The sequence below is a fragment of the Heloderma suspectum genome, chromosome 7 (assembly GCF_057233095.1).
Source record: "Heloderma suspectum isolate Gila_16-S chromosome 7, 16-S_ref, whole genome shotgun sequence".
Classification (NCBI taxonomy): Eukaryota; Metazoa; Chordata; class Lepidosauria; order Squamata; family Helodermatidae; genus Heloderma; species Heloderma suspectum.
In genome coordinates, this window is record NC_139464.1 from 75,247,970 (window position 1) to 75,266,822 (window position 18,853).

The 18,853-nt window shown below is 43.9% G+C and overlaps 1 long non-coding RNA gene across 2 annotated transcripts in view; it reads right to left on the reverse strand.

Annotated features, from left to right (window-relative positions):
- LOC146339962 (uncharacterized) overlaps window positions 1-18,853 on the reverse strand; it is a 102,529-nt gene that overhangs the window by 24,702 nt on the left and 58,974 nt on the right. For both annotated transcript variants that reach the window (XR_014784417.1, XR_014784418.1), the window contains exons 2-3: window positions 8,764-8,932; window positions 3,400-3,444 (exon numbers count right to left, since the gene is read on the reverse strand). This is a non-coding gene — a long non-coding RNA (uncharacterized LOC146339962). The remainder of the gene's footprint in view (window positions 1-3,399; window positions 3,445-8,763; window positions 8,933-18,853) is intronic.

Here is an 18,853-nt window from a genome sequence, read left to right on the forward strand (position 1 = left end):
CCAGTGGGGCCCCTACTAAGACATGGGCCTCAGCAGAAGCCCAGCAATCCTGGGCCCCAATGCCAGCCTTATTTAAAATGATGAGAACCACTTTCTGATCACTTTGACTGTAAGTACTGTAGAGTAGCTAAGGGTACAATCCTGCACAAATTTAGACAGAAAAAAAGTCCAATAACTCCCAGCATCCTGCAGCCATCATGGGGCATAGCTGGCTGGAGCATGCTGAGAATTATAGGACTTTTTTCTGTCCAAACATCTACTCTCAATTATATTAAGGGAAAACTAACCTCCACAATGTACCCTGAGTGCATGTATCCTGTGTCTGAATTTCTGCCCACTCTTCTGCCTGCCTACATAGTACACATAGTTTATATTTAATTCTTTTGACCCACTCATTATCTCCCGTGTGCTTCTAGAACAGCCATCTCAAAGGAATTAAGTAATGGTGAACTCAAGGGCCTGATAGCCATAGTTAAAAATAGTGGGCAATTGCTGTGGGTGTCAAAATGTGTTCTTTCAGCCCCATCATGTTCTTGTTAGTCTTCCCAGGAACTGAACCTTGCTGAACTATTTCAAGTTGTGGTGTGAAAACAATAACTTCAGAGGAATGCACGAACCTTGGAGTACAGCCATTGATCATGGGTATTTTCAAGAAGAACCAATTCATGCAATTGCAAATTAGGCTTGATTTTTTAATCCATGTGGGAGCTTTTAAAAATTGTCTGCCTGGACTGAATGTGCAATGTGGAAGGTGGATGTGCCTTACTCTCCTGAAAACAGCTAGGCTGTCTGCTTTACACTGTCATACAAATGTCTTTATTGTAAAGCATGAAGTGTAAAAAGCACTACAAACATAAATGCTATTTTTGAGAAGTGGGTTCACCTCCCCCCACCCCAATTAGGAATGTTGCTCATAAAAAGGATACATGGCTTCCTCCTTCAGTGGAGGAAAACCACTGGTCAAAATGTCCTCATCAATTCTGCATTGATTTTATGTACATGAAAACTTCCTCTACAAAAAAAGTATATATGAATTCAGTGCTTGAATTATAGGATGAAAGGTAGAGGGGCTTTGATGAAATTCCTCTCAGCTCTCCCCCACCTCTGCTCCCCAGTTTTAGCTAAATCATGCCCACTCTACAGATATGGAAAAACAGCAAGGGAAGCATCACAAAAGGTAAGGGAGCCAGGGCCCATATGCCCTCCTCCTGTAATTCAAGTACTGTATCAATATTGAGCCAGTCTTACTATTAGGCAGAATGAGGTGGCCTCCTCAGGCAGGAAATGCTGGGGGTGGGGGGAGCAGCAGTGAGGTATTGGTTTGGAGGAGAAAGCTGTTGAGTGCTACAGGGCCTACCCTGGATTCACACCTAAGCGAGCCCTGCTGCTCTCAAGTGCACCATTATGGAAGTAAAAGTCAACTACCAGTCTGATCAGCTTCCATACATGGAATGCAGGAGCAGGGTGCTGGACACCATCTTGTCCTTTGGCTCAAGCAGCGAAATGTTCTGGGCTGGCCTTGTGTTAGATTCTTTAAAAAATATATTGTTTTTTGCTCATTGTTTTTTTTTAAATGTTTGATACTTTGCAAAATCGAAACATTTGTATGCCAGAGAGGGAATGTAGGCTGCCTAACATCTTACAGGACACTACAAGTATCTCTATATGTTGATCTACATACAGGCAATACACTGGTCCCTACATGATCAGCATTTGGGTGAAGCAGCACCATTCCAAACAAGAACATCTCAAGGACACCATAAATGCTTCCATGTGGCAACATTGTGTACAGGAGGGCATAATGTTTTCATTATGGTTACTGCAAGTTTCTCAACACCAGCACCGCATGGCCCTGTCAAGATTTTTGCAAATTCCAGAAGTTAACCATGTTAGCCTGTTGCAGCAAAACGAACAAAGTCACGTGGCACCTTCAAACTGAATAGATTTATTGGAGCACAGAATGCATGAACTGTTTCTCCTGAGGATACTACTTCATGCATCTGATAAAGTAGGCTCCAGTGCACAAACATTTATGACACAATAAATCTGTTACAGCCCCATCCTATGCATGATGTAAGCCTCCCTTATTGTTTAATGGGGCTTGCTTCCTGGCAAACTAATGGGAATGTTTTCCAAATAAAAATGCATAAGGTTATGCTGTTAGTCCTTCGGGAGCAACAAAACATTTTGGGGGGTGGGGGGGAGGTATCAAATATGGAATTGCATAACCGTCAGTTATCAAATAATGTTAAATACTAAATACCAGTGCTGTGCCAAAAATTTATCCCATATATTTTTTGGCCATTCTCATTCAATTTGATAGAAGAGAAATTGCTTCTGAAAAGAAATTAAATGGTGAAGAAATTTTTGAGAATTTCTCATGGGTTGGGTTTGGGTTTCTTGGACTTATCTTACTTAGGTGGCTGAGGAGTGAGCACAAGTATCCTGTTTTTCATTGTACAATCATCTCTCTGGCCGCTTGTAGCCTCTTCATCTTCTTACACTTCAATGAAAGCCCAGGTTAAGGCACCATGAGATAATTCCTCCCAGAGGGCTTTTTCAGATCAGGATGTGCAGGCAGCCTGGGAGGCTAGCTGTGATTGGGTAAGCTCAAAAATACCACAAAAATACATGATAAAACATCTTGAATGAGGCAGAACAATGGAATCCTCTTTCATGGGGGAAGAAAACTTTCAGAAAATTGGAGGACAGATTTTGGAAGAGCACTAGCTCCACCTCATCCCTGGAGCTAGACACAACACTGCCCCCACCTGCATTGCACTGGATGCAAGCTGGGGGCCAGCCTGCCAAGACAGTTGCTGCTGCAGCACAAAACCCCCCAAAACGCTTACCAAAAAAGACAGAAGCTGTGCTACAAGCCCTGCCAATGGTGAACCCTACCTGGGAAGAATGGTTGAGAATTTCTCCTCCCACTGAAGAAATGCAGTGAAATTGTCTCCCAAATTTCTCTGCCCACAAGTAAGGTGGAGAATTTCAAGAGGCCATTTGCACACAGCTGTACTAAATACCAATGCTCACCAACTACCAAGTACGTTCAATTAAAACATATTATTGTATGCTAACTATTAAATAATATCAGGTATGGCATACCATTACTGATACCAAATACTGTCATAGATCAAATATTAAAATAAAGAACATCAAATATCTAATATCTAGCTGGGCTGGTGAACCTCAACTCATGGGCTGCACTTCGGCCTAATTTCATGCAGCCTTCAGCATTATCTGGCTCTCCAGAGGCTGTGGGCCCATTCTAGCTCTTCAGACCACTCCTCTGAGAATTGCTTCCTCTCCTACTTTGTGTGGATGTCTGTATGTGAGACAGAGCATGAGAGAAAGAGGAAGGTATTTATTTCTTTGTTATACATATTTACATACCGCTTTCCATGACGGTATCAAAGAGGTGAATCTACTTCATTGCCACTAAAATATAACAACAGAACACAACAATAAATAATTAGCAATTAGCAATAAAACCACACACTCTACTGTGTGTTAGAATTAGAGAAGGGATGGGGTGATCTGGCTCCACCCACCATTTTGGGATCTGGCTCCACCCACTATCAGCTGCAGCCCCCAATTGACTTTTCCCATAGTTCAATGGCCTTTCATCAGAAATAGACTCCACATCCTTACAACAGAGATATGGCACATATTCTGGTGAGTATTCAACATTCCAATCCACAAAGGAGAATTCTGAGGAGAATTGCTGGGAGCAAATTTGTTTCTCTTCACTTCCTAAGGTGTGTGGTCCCTAATCCTGGTTCTCAACTTTGCCTTGGTTCTCTGAATAGCTTCAGAGAGTCAGTGCAGACAGTGGGGCACTTGCATAATGTGCTCCCAATGCACATTCCTGTCAGGAAGCACATTTCAGCTGCTGCTTCCAAACCGTCACCAATGGAAGCATTATGCACAATTCAGTTTAATAGTCTAGCCTTGAGGCAGGAGTGTAAGAAGTAGGTCTCCATCTTAAAGGGCGTCCTACAAAAACCAGACAGAAATGAATGGTAGTGATACAGTCCTAGATATTACTGGATGGAACCCTCCTTAGCTAACAGTGAGAAAGAAAACGGTAGTTGAGGGGGGAAAGGTCAGCAACAACAACAAAAAAGAAATCCAAGGAAAATCTACAAGATTTACTTGCCATTAATCAAAATGACATTAGGCAGATAGATGTGTATATATTGAAAGCTCTTTTTTCCAGACAAAGATTGCAGATTATTATTACTTTTATCTTCAGTAGTTCAGTAATCTTTGTCTGCTGCAGAATGTGGATTACTAATTTATTAATTTAAAATGTAGCCATCCTATAACAAGCTACAGTTGTACTTTCCAACAATTATGTTTGTAATGTTCTCTCTTGTATACATTTTTATTTTTGCTTTGTTTTTTTTATAACTGACCTGCATGAAATAATGATACTGCTCTTTGAAACGGGCATTCTCTAAGAATATCCCACATTTTTGAAGCTATCCTCTCTTCCCCATTGCTTTCTCATAGTTTAATCTCTCATATCTCCCTTCTGCCTTGCTTCACAGACTCAACAGTTCAGCCTCATTTATTCAGGAAGTGGGACATGCAAAAACCTCTTAGAGAGCAATCCTATGGTCCCTGGAGAGCATCCCAGGGAACATAGGATTCTTCGGAGTCCCCCTCTGATGCCATAGACACTACTGTGACCTCGGAAGGGGGACTCTACAGTCCAATCCCTCGCCAGCCCCTTACAGATGCCACAGAAAGAAATGCACCTGCTGCGTTATGCGGTCACAAAAGCAGCATCAGAGGATCTTGGTCTAAAAGGGGGTGTTGCGGAGGATGGGGAGGGGAAAAGAGGGGGGAAGCCAGATTATTAAGAATCCTTTGGCCTCTCCAGCCCAGCCCTGCCCTTGCCAGCGCACCTCCACTAGACAGGCTCAGAGGTCCATCTAGAAGAAAAACACACACAAAGGAGGATGGGGAGGTGAAAACCGTTCCTGTTGCCCTGCTGTCCAACAAGGGTGCAACACATGGGATTGCACTCTTAGACTGCAATCCTATACACTCTTACCTGGGAGTAAGTCCCACTGAACTCAGTGGGACTTACTTCTGAGTAGAGATGTATAGGATTGCACTATTACCCATGAAAGCTTTCCACATGGATCTTATCACTAAATGCACTTACCATGTGTGCTGGCCCATGCAGGTGCAACGTTAATATGTCTGAATGGGCAATTAATAGCTGCGGTGCAAATGTTAACATGCAAACAGCGCAGCACCCCTGGCAAGTGCATTTTTAAAATGACCACACATATGTGAAAAGCTGACATGAGCATGGCCCACGACTTGAAGAAATCAGGCTTTTAGAGAGCAAACATGATTATAGTACAATATTAATTCAATTACAGTTCATTGAAAACATACCAAAATGTTAAATAAGCACAAGACATACCAATAGGTCAGTGAACTATATCCCTTAGCAACAATATAAACACTGTGCTGGCATTCAACAGCTGCTTACAACTACAGGCAGCATGCAAGCACCCTCCGCAGCCCCCACCTAAGCAGGCACTGCGCTCTTGTGCAGCTGAGGCAACCCCTGCCTCCACTTCTGCCTCTTGTGGATTTCGGGCAAGGATGGGAATTCCTTTGCTGTTCTGATTGCCCCCATGTTGGTGGCCCACAATTCCTACAACTGAACCACATCACTAGCCACTGCAGACAATGAGTGCAATCCACCTGATGCATTGTCTCCTTTCATTTCCACCCAGCCTTGTTTCTGCAAATCGACAGGCATAAAGGTACAAGAGAGAAAAGGCCTGGTCAGATATTACTATTCCAGAAAGAATGCAATAAATTAAAAAAAACAGGTTTAGTGTTTTAGACATGTGGAATCTTGCCTTAGTTGGATACACTGGATACCCTGTCTGTACTCTGTGTCCTGTACAGCCTGTCTGTACCCTGTAGCCTTATTTGGGTATTCAGAAAAATCACCTACCTGATCATGCAAGTGGAGAATGGGGCCACACACACATCTGATACTGTGTGCATTATGGAGCCCCTGCCCCCAGGCATTAACACGTATGGTGAAAACTCTCTAGAAAAGAGACCTACATGTGTATTGTCCGGGTGCCTGCCCGGACCTTAAGATCATCCTCAGCGGCCCTTCTCCGTGAGCCCCTGCCAAAGGAAGTGAGGCAGGTGGCTACTAGGAGGAGGGCTTTTTCTGCTGTGGCACCCCGGCTCTGGAATGAGCTCCCTAGTGAGGTTCGCCTGGTGCCTACATTGTATTCCTTTCGGCGCCAGGTGAAGACCTTTTTATTTTCCCAGGCATTTTACATTTTAGCTTTCTAAATTTTTATCTTTGTTGTTTTAAATCTGTATTTTAAACTCTTGCACTGCTGCTAGGTTTTATTGTGGTTGTTTTGTTATATTGTGGTTTTAATGTTCTATATATTTTAAATTGTTTTATTGTGTGTTGTTTGGTTTTAATTTTTGTGAACCGCCCAGAGAGCTTCGGCTATTGGGCGGTATAGAAATGAAATAAATAAATAATAAATAAATAAAATATTAGTCACTAACATTGCGTTGTCAGGAATTAGATCAGGCTATCCATCCACAAAGGGATAATGTACCCTTATGCTTAAGCTATGATGAAGTGGCAGAACAGAGATGCGAACAACAGCCTAGATCAGCCTTCCTCAAATGGTTGCCCTCCAGATATCTTAGGTTACAACTCCCATAATCCCCAGTCCATTCAACAAATGGCCATGCAGGCTGAGGATGCTGGGAAGTGTAGTCAAACACACCTGGAGAGCAACAGATTGGGAAAGTCTGGTCTAACTAAAGACCTTTGGCCTCTCCAGCCCAGCCCTGCCCTTGCCAGCGCACCTCCACTAGACAGGCTCAGAGGTCCATCTAGAAGAAAAACACACAAAGGAGGATAGAGAGGTGAAAACCGTTCCTGTTGCCCTGCTGTCCAACAAGGGTGCAACACATGGGATTGCACTCTTAGACTGCAATCCTATACACTCTTACCTGGTAGTAAATCCCACTGAACTCAGTGGGACTTACTTCTGAGTAAAGATGTATAGGATTGCACTATTACCCATGAAAGCTTTCCACATGGATCTTATCACTAAATGCACTTACCATGTGTGCTGGCCCATGCAGGTGCAACGTTAATATGTCTGAATGGGCAAATTTGGGAGTGTATCCACCCAGAGTAAGAGCAAGCAGAAGATCTGGAGTATGAAGCCAGAAGCAGGCCTGGAGGCAGCAGCTTCTGGGATTCCAGTGCCACAAAAGGGTTTACTGGCACCTGCTCCAGGTTCCTCACACTGGGCAGCTGGTTCTGTGAGCAAATTCAAAAGGGTGGCTTATAGCCACCCGCTGGTGTTACCAGTTAAGCTTGCAGTTGGGGTCCCACTGACACAGGAGGGGAGTTCACCAGACAGCACTTTACCGAGGGGCCCCGCAGACCTGGAGCCAGTCTTGGTCAGAAGCAATACCAGACTCCACAATCAGATATTACGAACAAGATAGCAAATAAAGGCCAAGCAGAGAGTGTGTGTGTGTGTCTTAAAGCATTAAAGCAGTCTTCCCCAACCTGGTGCCCTCCAGATGTGTTGAACTACAATTCCCATCATCCCTGGCCAGCATGGCCTAGAGGGCACCAGGCTGGGGAAGGCTGTCTTTCAGGCTGGGGAAGGCTGTCTTTCAGGCTGACCTCTTGATACATATTTTCTGTTGTAAACAATATTACCATTTTTAATATCTTGTTTACCACTTCCAAGTATGTTTTTGTTCTGGCCACTTCTCTCTACGAAGAGGCTGCAGTCCTAGGCAGAGTTCAATGCCCCTAAACCCACTGACCTGAATGGATTTAGGGCATTTCTACACCAGCTTAAAATCCTGCATTTAAAACGTGGCTTTCTGCTTCTGTTTTAAATGCAGGATCACAACTGACTCCCTTTACATGTGCTTCCTTTCACACCCCCACCCCTTCTCCCCATATCTGAGTTTTCCATTATCTTTCATTGATCTTGCTCCTCTCCTGGAGGAAACTGAAGCGGAACACGGGAGTAATTTGATAGTTCATTATCTAAGATCTATTTAAAAATGGAACAAAGGGCATTTAGTGCAGGAGGGTCATAGCAGGGTCACGGCATCATGTAAAGAGCCCGCAAACTTCCGTGAAGGAACAATCTCAATCACAGGATAAAAGCTCCATGTGATAAAGCCCTTAGAAAGACCAGTTGCAGATGGGAGAGACTCCACCTGTTCCTTGCTCACACAAAGGGTCATAAGATAATAGGCAAGAGCAGAGCTTCTTAAAGCAAATCATATGGCAAGACTTGAACTTCTCTGCAAGTCTATAGGGGTGGGCAAGTGGGCTGAATTGGACCGGGGCACAGGATTCTGTTGATGTTATAATGAAACATCAAAAACAGTATAATCTTTCCAAACTGGAGCAATTCTGAAAGCAGGATAAGTGAGGCAAACTTTGCCAAATGTCACATGCAAATAAGTCAAGATAAAAATTTTTCAAACAGCTCTGAACAATAAAGATGCAAACCTACTGTTCAGCCCAAAGGGATAGCGTCTGAAGGTCAGGGTTATCTAGCAGAAGCACATCATGGGCAGTAGCCATTGTCTCCACCAAGCTATGGCGCCAAACAAGCCTAAACGTGTTGTTTTCATTTGCATCTTATACAATGATCCAAAGAAGCAATGTGTAGGAAAGAACTACACACACAACAATACCTTCAGTTGGTGCTTCTGCTACAGCCATTCCAGCTTTGCAAGTAGGGAAGCCACAGTTCAGATGTCTCTTCGGCAATGAGAATATGAAATAACAAATGAAGCTCGAACTATGATGCTGGTCTCGCCCATATATGCTATTTGGGGAAATGCCAGTGGAAAGCCTTGCATTCTGGAGAGAAAAAAAGAAATCTAAAGATAAAAACAACAGCAGGGACTGTAGCTCAGTGGTAGAGCACATACTTTGTATGTGAAAGGTCCCAAATTTAGTCCACGACAACTCCAGTTAAAAGAATCTGGTAGTAGGCCACATTCACATGAACCCAGAGAACCATTGCCAGTCACAGGATACAATCATGGGTTAGAGGAACAAATATAAGGCATCTTCTTTTGTTAACATGTTGCAGCAGCCTTGCCCAACCTGGTGCTGGCTGGGGGATTCTGGGAGTTGTAGTCCAACCCACCTGGAGGGCACCAGGTTCGGGAAGGCTGTGATGGATGAATACGGCTCCATTTTCCCCTTACAGCTCTTTGCTTTATCATTTGTTACTATGCGTAACAAGTGAGTCATGCGCTGCTGTGTACACTTTCCATACTTGGCAGCGTAGTTGTTAAGTAAGTTTGGCATGCTATGTCATGCGGTGACGTTCTTATGCTGAGTGTATTTTAACTGTGCACTGTACCAGAGCAAAATGAGTGACAGCCTGAGGCCTCGTTCCATTCCCTATGACATTGTGTGACTGCTTAATCCTCTTTTTAAAAAAATATTACTACTACGTCTAATCCAGTAGGGAACTATTGTTTTCTGATGATTAAAAAAAACAAAACCTTCCTCCACCTACACGTGAGGAAATTAATCAAACATTTCCTAGCTGCCTCACTTTTCCTTGTACTAACTAAGGTAACATCTTGTTAAGGCAGTTTTAAAAACTCCAGCCTTGGAGATCAAACAATAATCCCCCTCACTCAACCTTACAATTGTCAAGGAGCATGGATAACATGTGAACACTGCAAACATGTGAACACCTGCTCAAATGCCCATCGAGTTCAGCTGCTTTCTACAAAATAGTAAAAATGGGTTGAATTCAGACTTAGGGCGCAATCCTATCTAGATAGGCGGCCACTTCCGAACTCGGAGGCAACTGCCTATCCAAAGCAGGGCAGAAGAAATATGGAGGAGATCGTTCCCTCTGTGCTTCTCCTGCCCTGCTTTTTCTGCTAGACAGCCGATTGTGGCTGTCTAGCTGAAGGAGCACTGAGCGGGGAAAAGAGGCTGCTGTACAACACAATGGATGTGTCCTACAGACAGCTACAATCTCCCCGCCCCAGAACGCCCCCAGCCACACCCCTTTCTGGCCCCTCCGCGCTCCTCTTGAGAGCATGGAGGACAGGGCTGTTCCGTGTTGCCTCCAAGGCAACGTGGAAGTGGGGGGAGGTCGGTTCCCGGAAAACAGCATATCCTATGGCCATTTAGCTGCTGTCTAGCAGCCATAAGATTGCTCCCTCCATCACACTTAGAGTACACCCACTGGAATCAATGGGATTTAAGTTAGTCTTGACTAATTTATGTCCTATTGATTTCAATGGGTCTGCTCGAACTAGGACTAAGTCTGGATTCAACCCAATATTTCCACAGTGGGAGAAAAATTCCTCTGGATTCTGATTCACAGAAACTAGGCAAGAGACTTTAAGACTAAAATTAAGCTTCAAGGAAAGCAGCAGTGGTTCCCCTCAACTCCCCATATATCCACTTTAGACTCTTGTGCTGCAATCCTGTGCACACTAATTTAGGATTAAGCCCCACTAAATGCATCGGGACTTGCTTCTGTGTAAACGTGCACAAGACAGCACTGTTAGAATCATAACGACGCTACTCCAATGGCTCAATATACAGAAAATGCTATGCAGTTTGAGGATATCTGATACACTTGATAAGGTGACTGTTTTCACCCTGTGTGTATAGTATACATGAGCATTGCAATCCAATGACCCAGTGCAGACTCAGAGAGCAAACACTGGCATCTGCATTCAGTGCAGTGGAGGGGAAAGGAATGCACACATAGAACTGCCACTTCCACTGAAATTAATGGAGAAGCCCATATGCGTAAGCGCTGTCTGAGGATAAAATGAAACATGGGACTCTAGATAATGGCTAACACCTTTTAAGCAGGGGCATCATTGATACGTGGCCTACCTGGGCACGGGGCATGGATCTTTTGAGCTGTGTCCCAGATCTTTTGAGCTGTCCTAATTGCCTTTTTTTTTTTTTTTACATTTTCCCATTGACTTGCATTAGAAAACAGAAACAGCAATAATTTTTTTAGTTTGGATTATTTATTTATTTATTAAATTTATTAATCGCCTATCTGGCTGGTCACCCAACCACTCTGGGCGATGTACAGCATATAATAAAACAGTTTAAACAATAAAATTCTACAACAAAAACGTTTTCTAAAATACCCTAACCTACCCCAAATGCCTGCCGTGCATTAAAAACAACCATGTTTTTAATGCACGGCAGAAGCTCATTAAGGAGGGGGCATGGCGGAGTTCCCTAGGGAGGGAGTTCCACAGAGTGGGGGCCACCACAGAAAAGGCCCTCTCCCTCGTCCCCACCAGTCTAGCTGTCCTGGCTGATGGGACAGAGAGAAGGCCATCCGAGGCTGATCTTGTTAAGCGGCCTGTCTGGTGTTGCTGGAGGCGCTCCTTAAGATAGGCTGGGCCGGAACCATAGATGGTTTTAAAGGTCAAAACCAACACCTTGAATTTGGCCCGGAAAACAACTGGTAACCAGTGCAACTCCTTCAGCACTGGAGTGATGTGATCTCGTCAGCGGCTGCCTTTAATCAGGCGAGCCGCCACGTTCTGTACCAGCTGCAGCTTCTGAACCGTCTTCAAGGGTAACCCCATGTAGAGCACATTACAGTAGTCTAAACGAGAGGAGACCAGGGCATGTACTACCGAGGGGAGCAGATGGTCGGGAAGGAAGGGGCGCAGCCGCCATATCAGATGGAGTTGATACAGCGCTGTCCGGCTCACAGCTGACACCTGAGCCTCCATGGACAGCTGGGAATCCAAAATGACCCCCAGGCTGTGGACCTGGTCTTTCAAGGGTAGCCGTACCCCATTCAACACCAGGTCAACATCTCCCAACCTCCTCTTGTCTCCCACCAAAAGTACCTCGGTCTTGTCAGGGTTCAGCTTCAGTTTATTCCTCCCCATCCAGCCACTCACCGTCTCCAGACATTTGGACAGGGATTCTACAGCCAACCTTGGTGAAGATTTGAACGAGAGGTAGAGCTGTGCGTCATCCGCATATTGATGACACCGCACCCCAAATCTTCTGATGATAGCCCCCAGCGGCTTCACATAGATGTTAAATAGCATCGGGGAGAGGATGGAACCCTGTGGCACCCCACAAGTGAGTGGCCACGGGTCCAAAACCTCCTCTCCCAGTGCTACCCTCTGGAGAGGAGGGACCAGAACCACCACAATACAGTGTCTCCAATGCCCAACCCCTCCAGGCAGTCGAGGAGGATACCATGGTCAATGGTATCAAAAGCCGCTGAAAGGTCGAGGAGAACAAGGAAGGAGCATTCACCCCTATCCAGAGCCCTCCTCATATCATCCACCAAGGGATGATAAATAAATGAAATTTGGAGACTGGATAGCCCCCATAGAGCTGATTGAACCTGCCCAATTTCAGGCAGTTAGGTCCAGTGGCTTTTGTGCTAGCCACATGTACAATTTGCTTTTTTCAAGAATATCTGTCAAAGTAGAAAGCTATAATTTTTTTGTGCTTCTATGTAAGTTCATGGAATTTGGGGACCTAGCAGCCCCTATGGAGCTGACTGAACCCACCAAATTTCAGACAGTTAGATCCAGTGGCTTTTGTGCTAGCCATGCATAAAGTTTCCTTTTCTCAAAGACTAAAACAAAAAGTAAAAACTGTCAAGCCACACAGGGGATTAGATATCCTAATCAGAAGGTGTTTAAAGTGACCATTAGGATATCACAATCCCTAATCTCTGGTGTAGATTTTTTGTTTTGTTTGTTTGTTTGGTTGGTTGGTTGGTTGGTTTGGGGGGGGTTGACATGCAAAAAACCTCTCTCCCCCTACTTTTCTGCTCTTACATGCCCAGTGTTGGGAGCCTGCTTGCAATGAAATTTTGAAGAGGGAGAAGAAAGGGAAGAAAGAGCTCCATGTGAAATACTGGTATTTCACACAGCATCTGATTTTACTACCCCAAACTGGAACCTTTGACTTCTGCAGAAGTTTAGTAGCTTCAGTACAGCAAAGGATCCAATCAGCCTCCACACACTTCTTTCTCCCCCTTCACTTTAATTTCTCCTAAATAGCTGTAGGACTCAAATTATTCCAAAAGGAGGGTTAGGACTATGTGGCGTCATGATTGAGAAACTGCTGGGGCTTTTAAATCGGTTCTACAGTTTTTAAAAAACTAGAAAAAGCCCTCAGCCACCTCATCTCATAAAGGTAATTTAAGTACATGCAATTATTACAAACCCTCCACAGCCTCCTAAATTCCTCTGAATACTACTCTGAAAGGAGCCACTTGGCTTAGAGAAGTCTCTCTACCCACCCCCTGTGAATTTCCAATTACCTTCTTCCCTCCCCTATCCTGTTCTTTCTTTCTCTTCTTTATTCCACCCAGAGCATAACTTGGGAAATTCTTAAAGAGAATTTTCTTCAGTGGCAAGAGAAGTTCTGGACTGTATTTGACTTTATATAAACAGATGAGAGGGTTGGTTTTTCTCCTCCTCACTCAAGCCTTTGAGAAAAGTGGGTTCACATGGTTGCAGAGAAACAAATCTGGGGCGATTTTGTTTGTCAGTTGCCATTATCCAGCAATAGGAAGGGCTGTAGCTCGGTGGTAGAGCACATGCTTGGTATGCAGAAGGTCCAAGGTTCGATCCCCAGCATCTCCAGGTAGGGCTAGGAAAGAAGTCTGCCTGAAACTTTGGAGAGCTGCTACTGCCAGTCAGTGTCAACAATACTGCGCTAGATGGACCCAGGGTCTGACTCAGTACAAGGCAGCTTCCTATATTCCTATGAACAGAAAGCTTTAATAAAAATAGGAGGTTTTGATTTGTTTTTTAAGTGAAGGGGAGAAAAATACTGCTCATTTATACAAGCCTATGTATGCCTACTTAGAAGCCCCATTATGTTTAATGGGGTTACCCTCAGGAATGTGTGCATAGGATTCTAGCACAAGTTACTTTTGCAGGGAGGTTGCACCTTGATGTTCTGCATGTTTACTCAGAAATAAGTCCTGAGTTGTGAGCATGGTACTGCAGGCTTAATACAGTGCCTACCCAATTAGATCTAATGAATTGACTACCCTTTCAGCTCAGTCCTATGCGCGCTTTGTCATTTGTGTGTGTGTTTTTTTCATTTTGCATGAACTCTAGCTTCAGCGGTGAGGGAAAGGCACTTAGTACATGCTCAGAGTTTCTCCATAACTTCGCCCTAGTTTTGAAAACAGACTCATTGGCTGAATCCTGGTGAAGTCTTGGTACAAATGAAGTTTTGGGGAGGAAGATACATTGAGAGTTTGTGCATAACAAGGAGGAGGTAGAGGAGAGTTGCACAAAACAAGGCATCTGTTTTTATGAAGAGTTGCTGGAGGATGGTAGGATGAGGAGGGATGGTTGCATGGAGAGGAATAGAATTGGTAGGGGGAGAATGTAAGTGCTTAGTGGAAAACCATTCTGCATATGCTCAGAGGCACTCTATATTTAAGAACATAAGAAGAGCCATGCTGCATCAGACCAAGGTCCATCTAGTCCAGCATTCTGTTCACATAGTGGCCAACCAGATGCCCATGGGAAACCCACAAGCAGAACATGAGTGCAATAGCACCTTGCCACCCATGTTCCCCTGCTGCTACTATTGGTGAAATGTAAATAAATTCTAGTAATTCTAAATTTGCATGCATGTATATCTTTCAGAAACTTTGCAGGTTTCTTGCCTGGGGGACACCTCTAATGACCTGTGCATTTTCATACAAATTTACCCAAAAACTATTGGGGAAGGGGTGAAGGGAAAGGAAAGCAAATCACTCCCCAAATGGGAGAACTTCCCTACCACATGAACTGCTACACCTATCCTTCTGAAACTTTGCTGGTTTCTTACTTGGGGACAACTCTAGGCTGTCTGTAATTTTCAGAACAATGGTCCACAAGGAAAATAAGGAGATAAGTATGTCCTCTTTTGGAGACCTCAAAATGTCAAGGTCACCCTTGCACAAAAACCCTTGTGGCTATCATTCTGAAATTTGGAGACATGATCTCCTCTGATGGGGCAATGAATCCTGAAATGTTTATCCAATCTTTCCAAGGAATAAAAATGTTATTGGCAGTTCCCTTTAAAAGAAAATCAAAATATAAACCCGCGCCTATTTTTCTGACATTGGGCAGGCGTAATCCCGTTCTTAGCGGGCTACTATGCCTGAAATTATCATCCAGTTCTGACCAAGAGAAAAAAGTTAGGTTTTTTTTTTTCCTAATTTCCCATGATAGTCAACAGGAAGCTTAGGGTTCAATCCTATCTGGATAGGCGGCCACCTCCAAACTCAGAGGTGACTGCCTATCCAAAGCGAGGCAGGAGAAGCACGGGGGGCAGGATCATTCCCTCTGCGCCTCTCCTGCCCTGCTTTTTCTGCTAGACAGCTGCTTTTTGCTGTCTAGCCGTGGGGAGGCCGAGTGGGAGAGGAGGCTGCTGTACATAGGATGTGTCATGCAGGCAGATCTGTTCTCCCCGCCCCGGAACGCCCCCAGCCCTGCCTCTTTTCGGCCCGTCTGCACTCCTTTTCCAAGCATGGAGGCCGGGGTTTCTCCACGCTGCCTCCAGAGCAGCACGGACATGGGGGAGGTTGGTTCCCGGAAAACAGCATATCCTATGGCCGTCTAGCCGCTGTCTAGAGGCCATAGGATTGCTCCCTCCAAGACTCATTTTTCCAAACCTTGACTCAGGTTTGGTGCTAAGCTGAAGTGGTCCAACTACAAATTGGCCCGAGCAGAAACTGGATGTTTTCCAAAACGCTGAATCAGAGTCTGAGTTGAAGCGGAGTGGGGGTCAGTGCACACTTCTTATGTATGTATGTATGTAATCTATACACACACACAAGCACACCACATGCGCACGCACACACACACACATATATATATGTTAGAGGTGCACCTAGACTCAGATATTTTATATATATATATATATATATATATATATATATATATGTGTGTGTGTGTGTGTGTATATATGTATGTATTTGTACTATGGGCCTGTGCCCCAGATCTTTTAAGAACCTAGCAACATCCCTGTTTTTAAGGATTCAGCTCTGCGTGTGGGTATGTGTGTATAAGGTCAAATCCTTTTGTGCACCATCACAAAAAGGACTGAATAGAACTAGAAAAATTATAGAGAAGGACAGGAAGCTATGGGTATGGGGTATAAGATAACTTCCATATCAAAAGTTACTAAAAGTGCAATCCTACACATGTTAGACAGAAAAAAGTCCTACAAGTGCCAGCATTCCCCAGCCAGCCATGCTGGGAATTGTCGGACTTCCTTCTGTCTAAAAAAAGCCATGCATAGGATTGTGTCCTAAATACATTTAATTCATTCAATGGGATTTGTGGGTAGATTGTCTCCTTAGGCTACAGTCCTAAACACACTTACTAGGCACACTGAACATGGAGGCACATATGTTCTGAGTAAACATATTGAGGATTGTGCTGGTACTTAGAGAATGAGCCTTAATTAGGAACATATTCATTCATGTTAGAAATAAGAAAACATCAGCATGCTTCTGTTTTCCCTTTAGCTGTCTGATGCTAAAAGGTTTTTGAGATGTTACAGTAATGACATGTGTAATGTAGCATTTCCAGTTGTCAGAGGTTTATGAGTTGTGTGTTATATCTGATCTATATTTTAAGCTCAATGGTCTTTGAATTATGTATTGTCAGGGTCTCAAATTTCTTTTGAAATGTTTGTAGTCAGCTTGAAAATATGAACTTGGGAGGAGCTGCAACAGTTTCCACACCATAAGCATATGTGATATTTTCATAGGCCTTCAAAAAGAAACACTGCAATATTTCATCAAGTTCATATCCTAGATTTGTTCTAAACCAGTAGAGGTGGGCAGCACAATCTTAAGTGGCATTGGCTGGGAGCAATGAGGTCTCATCCACAGCCCTGCTGGCTCACACTGGCTCAGACAGAATGTGGGGAGAGGTTTTCTTTCCTCCTTCCCCCTGCACAGTGGAGCCTAGTGGCTCCAATTATGGTGGGCCTGTGCCTCTATTCTGGGTTTTAGTCAAAACCACCCAACACTCTAAATGAGCTATCCAAGGTGCTGGACCTTATCCCCAAAAGGGATCACCACCTTGGATAGCTCCTTTAGAATTCTGACTGGTTCTGACTGAACCCCAAAATGGAATCACAGCCCCACCAAAATCGGAGCCACCAGCCTTCACACCTGCAGAATGGGATTATTCCCGCCTCCTGCTGGTTACAATGAGAAGGATTTTTTTCCCTGTGCCAGCTATAGGCTGACATAGGCGAGAGGTCCAGATCAGGATCAGAGCAGCTTTGGATCCAGAGGATCCCCTGGGGCACCTCGTTTGCTACCACCAGCAGAACCACCAGAGGTAGCTTCCCACCCACAGAGCTTTCTGCAGCCACAGCAGAAGCTTCTGCCAGAACAGAACCAGCAGCAGCAGCAGCACCAGGGGAACCTCTCTCTGCCATCTCCACCAGATCCTAGCCCCAATCAGCATCAGGAAGGGATAGGATTGCACACCTAGTAATCCTCAATAATCGTCAGGAAAAAAATGTTTCTGCCTTTTTTATTTCATTTTAAAAAAGCAGGGCAAATAGGAGATGCAAGTTTGTTTGTTTTTAAGAAGACTAAATTTGAATACATTAGATTATCCACTCATCAAGTCCTTTGGGGGCACTTAAAAAACTATTTTGGTCTGTCTATCTTCTTTATTTAGCCAAATGGAAACAGTATCTAATTTCAGCTTTTTAAAGGGGGGACATATTTCTGGCTATGCTAACACAAGGCAAATTACATGTCTTTTTTTAAAAGATGATAATAATGATAAAGGTCTTTACATTCTGATAGGAATGATGTAACTCTTAATTTATACAACAGGACTATCTTGTCTTGTATATATAAAGCCCAGTGAATTCCACTAAGATAATGTCATTAACCACCAGTATAAATAGTCTGGGTTGTATGTTGTAATATGATAATGTGAAAGCCCAAAGGAAATCATTCCCAGGCTACATCAGAAAAGCTACTAAATCAACAACTGAGACAGACAATAACAGAGTGAATTAAGTGAGCTGAGCTTTCAAATGTGTTACTTAAAACAGAGCAGCTTTAGGGTGTGACAGATAAAAAATAAATAACCATTCATGTTTAACTATCATGTGGATTAACCCAGGGTTATGGACTGGACCCAGAAGAGCGCATGCACTTACATAAAATTCTTCCATGTGCCCCTGTGGAGTGGCAATCCCTCACACCACATGGGCTGCAGCTTCAGGGAGTCTTTTTTGAATGGCTGCCTGAAGGGGAAGCTGAAAGGCCCCCACATGTGAGCAGAAAACACTTTGTACTTCTCTGAATCCAAGCCTATGACCTGGTTCAAACATGCATATTCCATTTTACTAAGCTTTCTAGGCATGCCACAATTCAACACTTCCTGCATTAATTAACTAGTTTCCCATTATGTCCAAACCAAGAAATTGGTTATCAGGATCAGAAGGAGCCAACATCTTAAACCATGGTTTGAAGTCAGTTTAAGGTCCTGGTAACCATGGTCCATGGGATCACGAAGAGTCGGACGCAACTAAAAGACTGAACAACAACAACAAACCATAGCTTCCCAATTTAATCATAATGAGAAATTATGCTTAATTTACCCAGGAAGTGTTGAATCATGGCACACTGAGGAGGGAAGAGGCAGCACAAGGACAAAGATATAATCCGAGATATATACATTCAAACTAGGCCTATGTCTCTTTCAGGTCTAAATTCATTCAGTAATTAAAGCTGTAATCCTA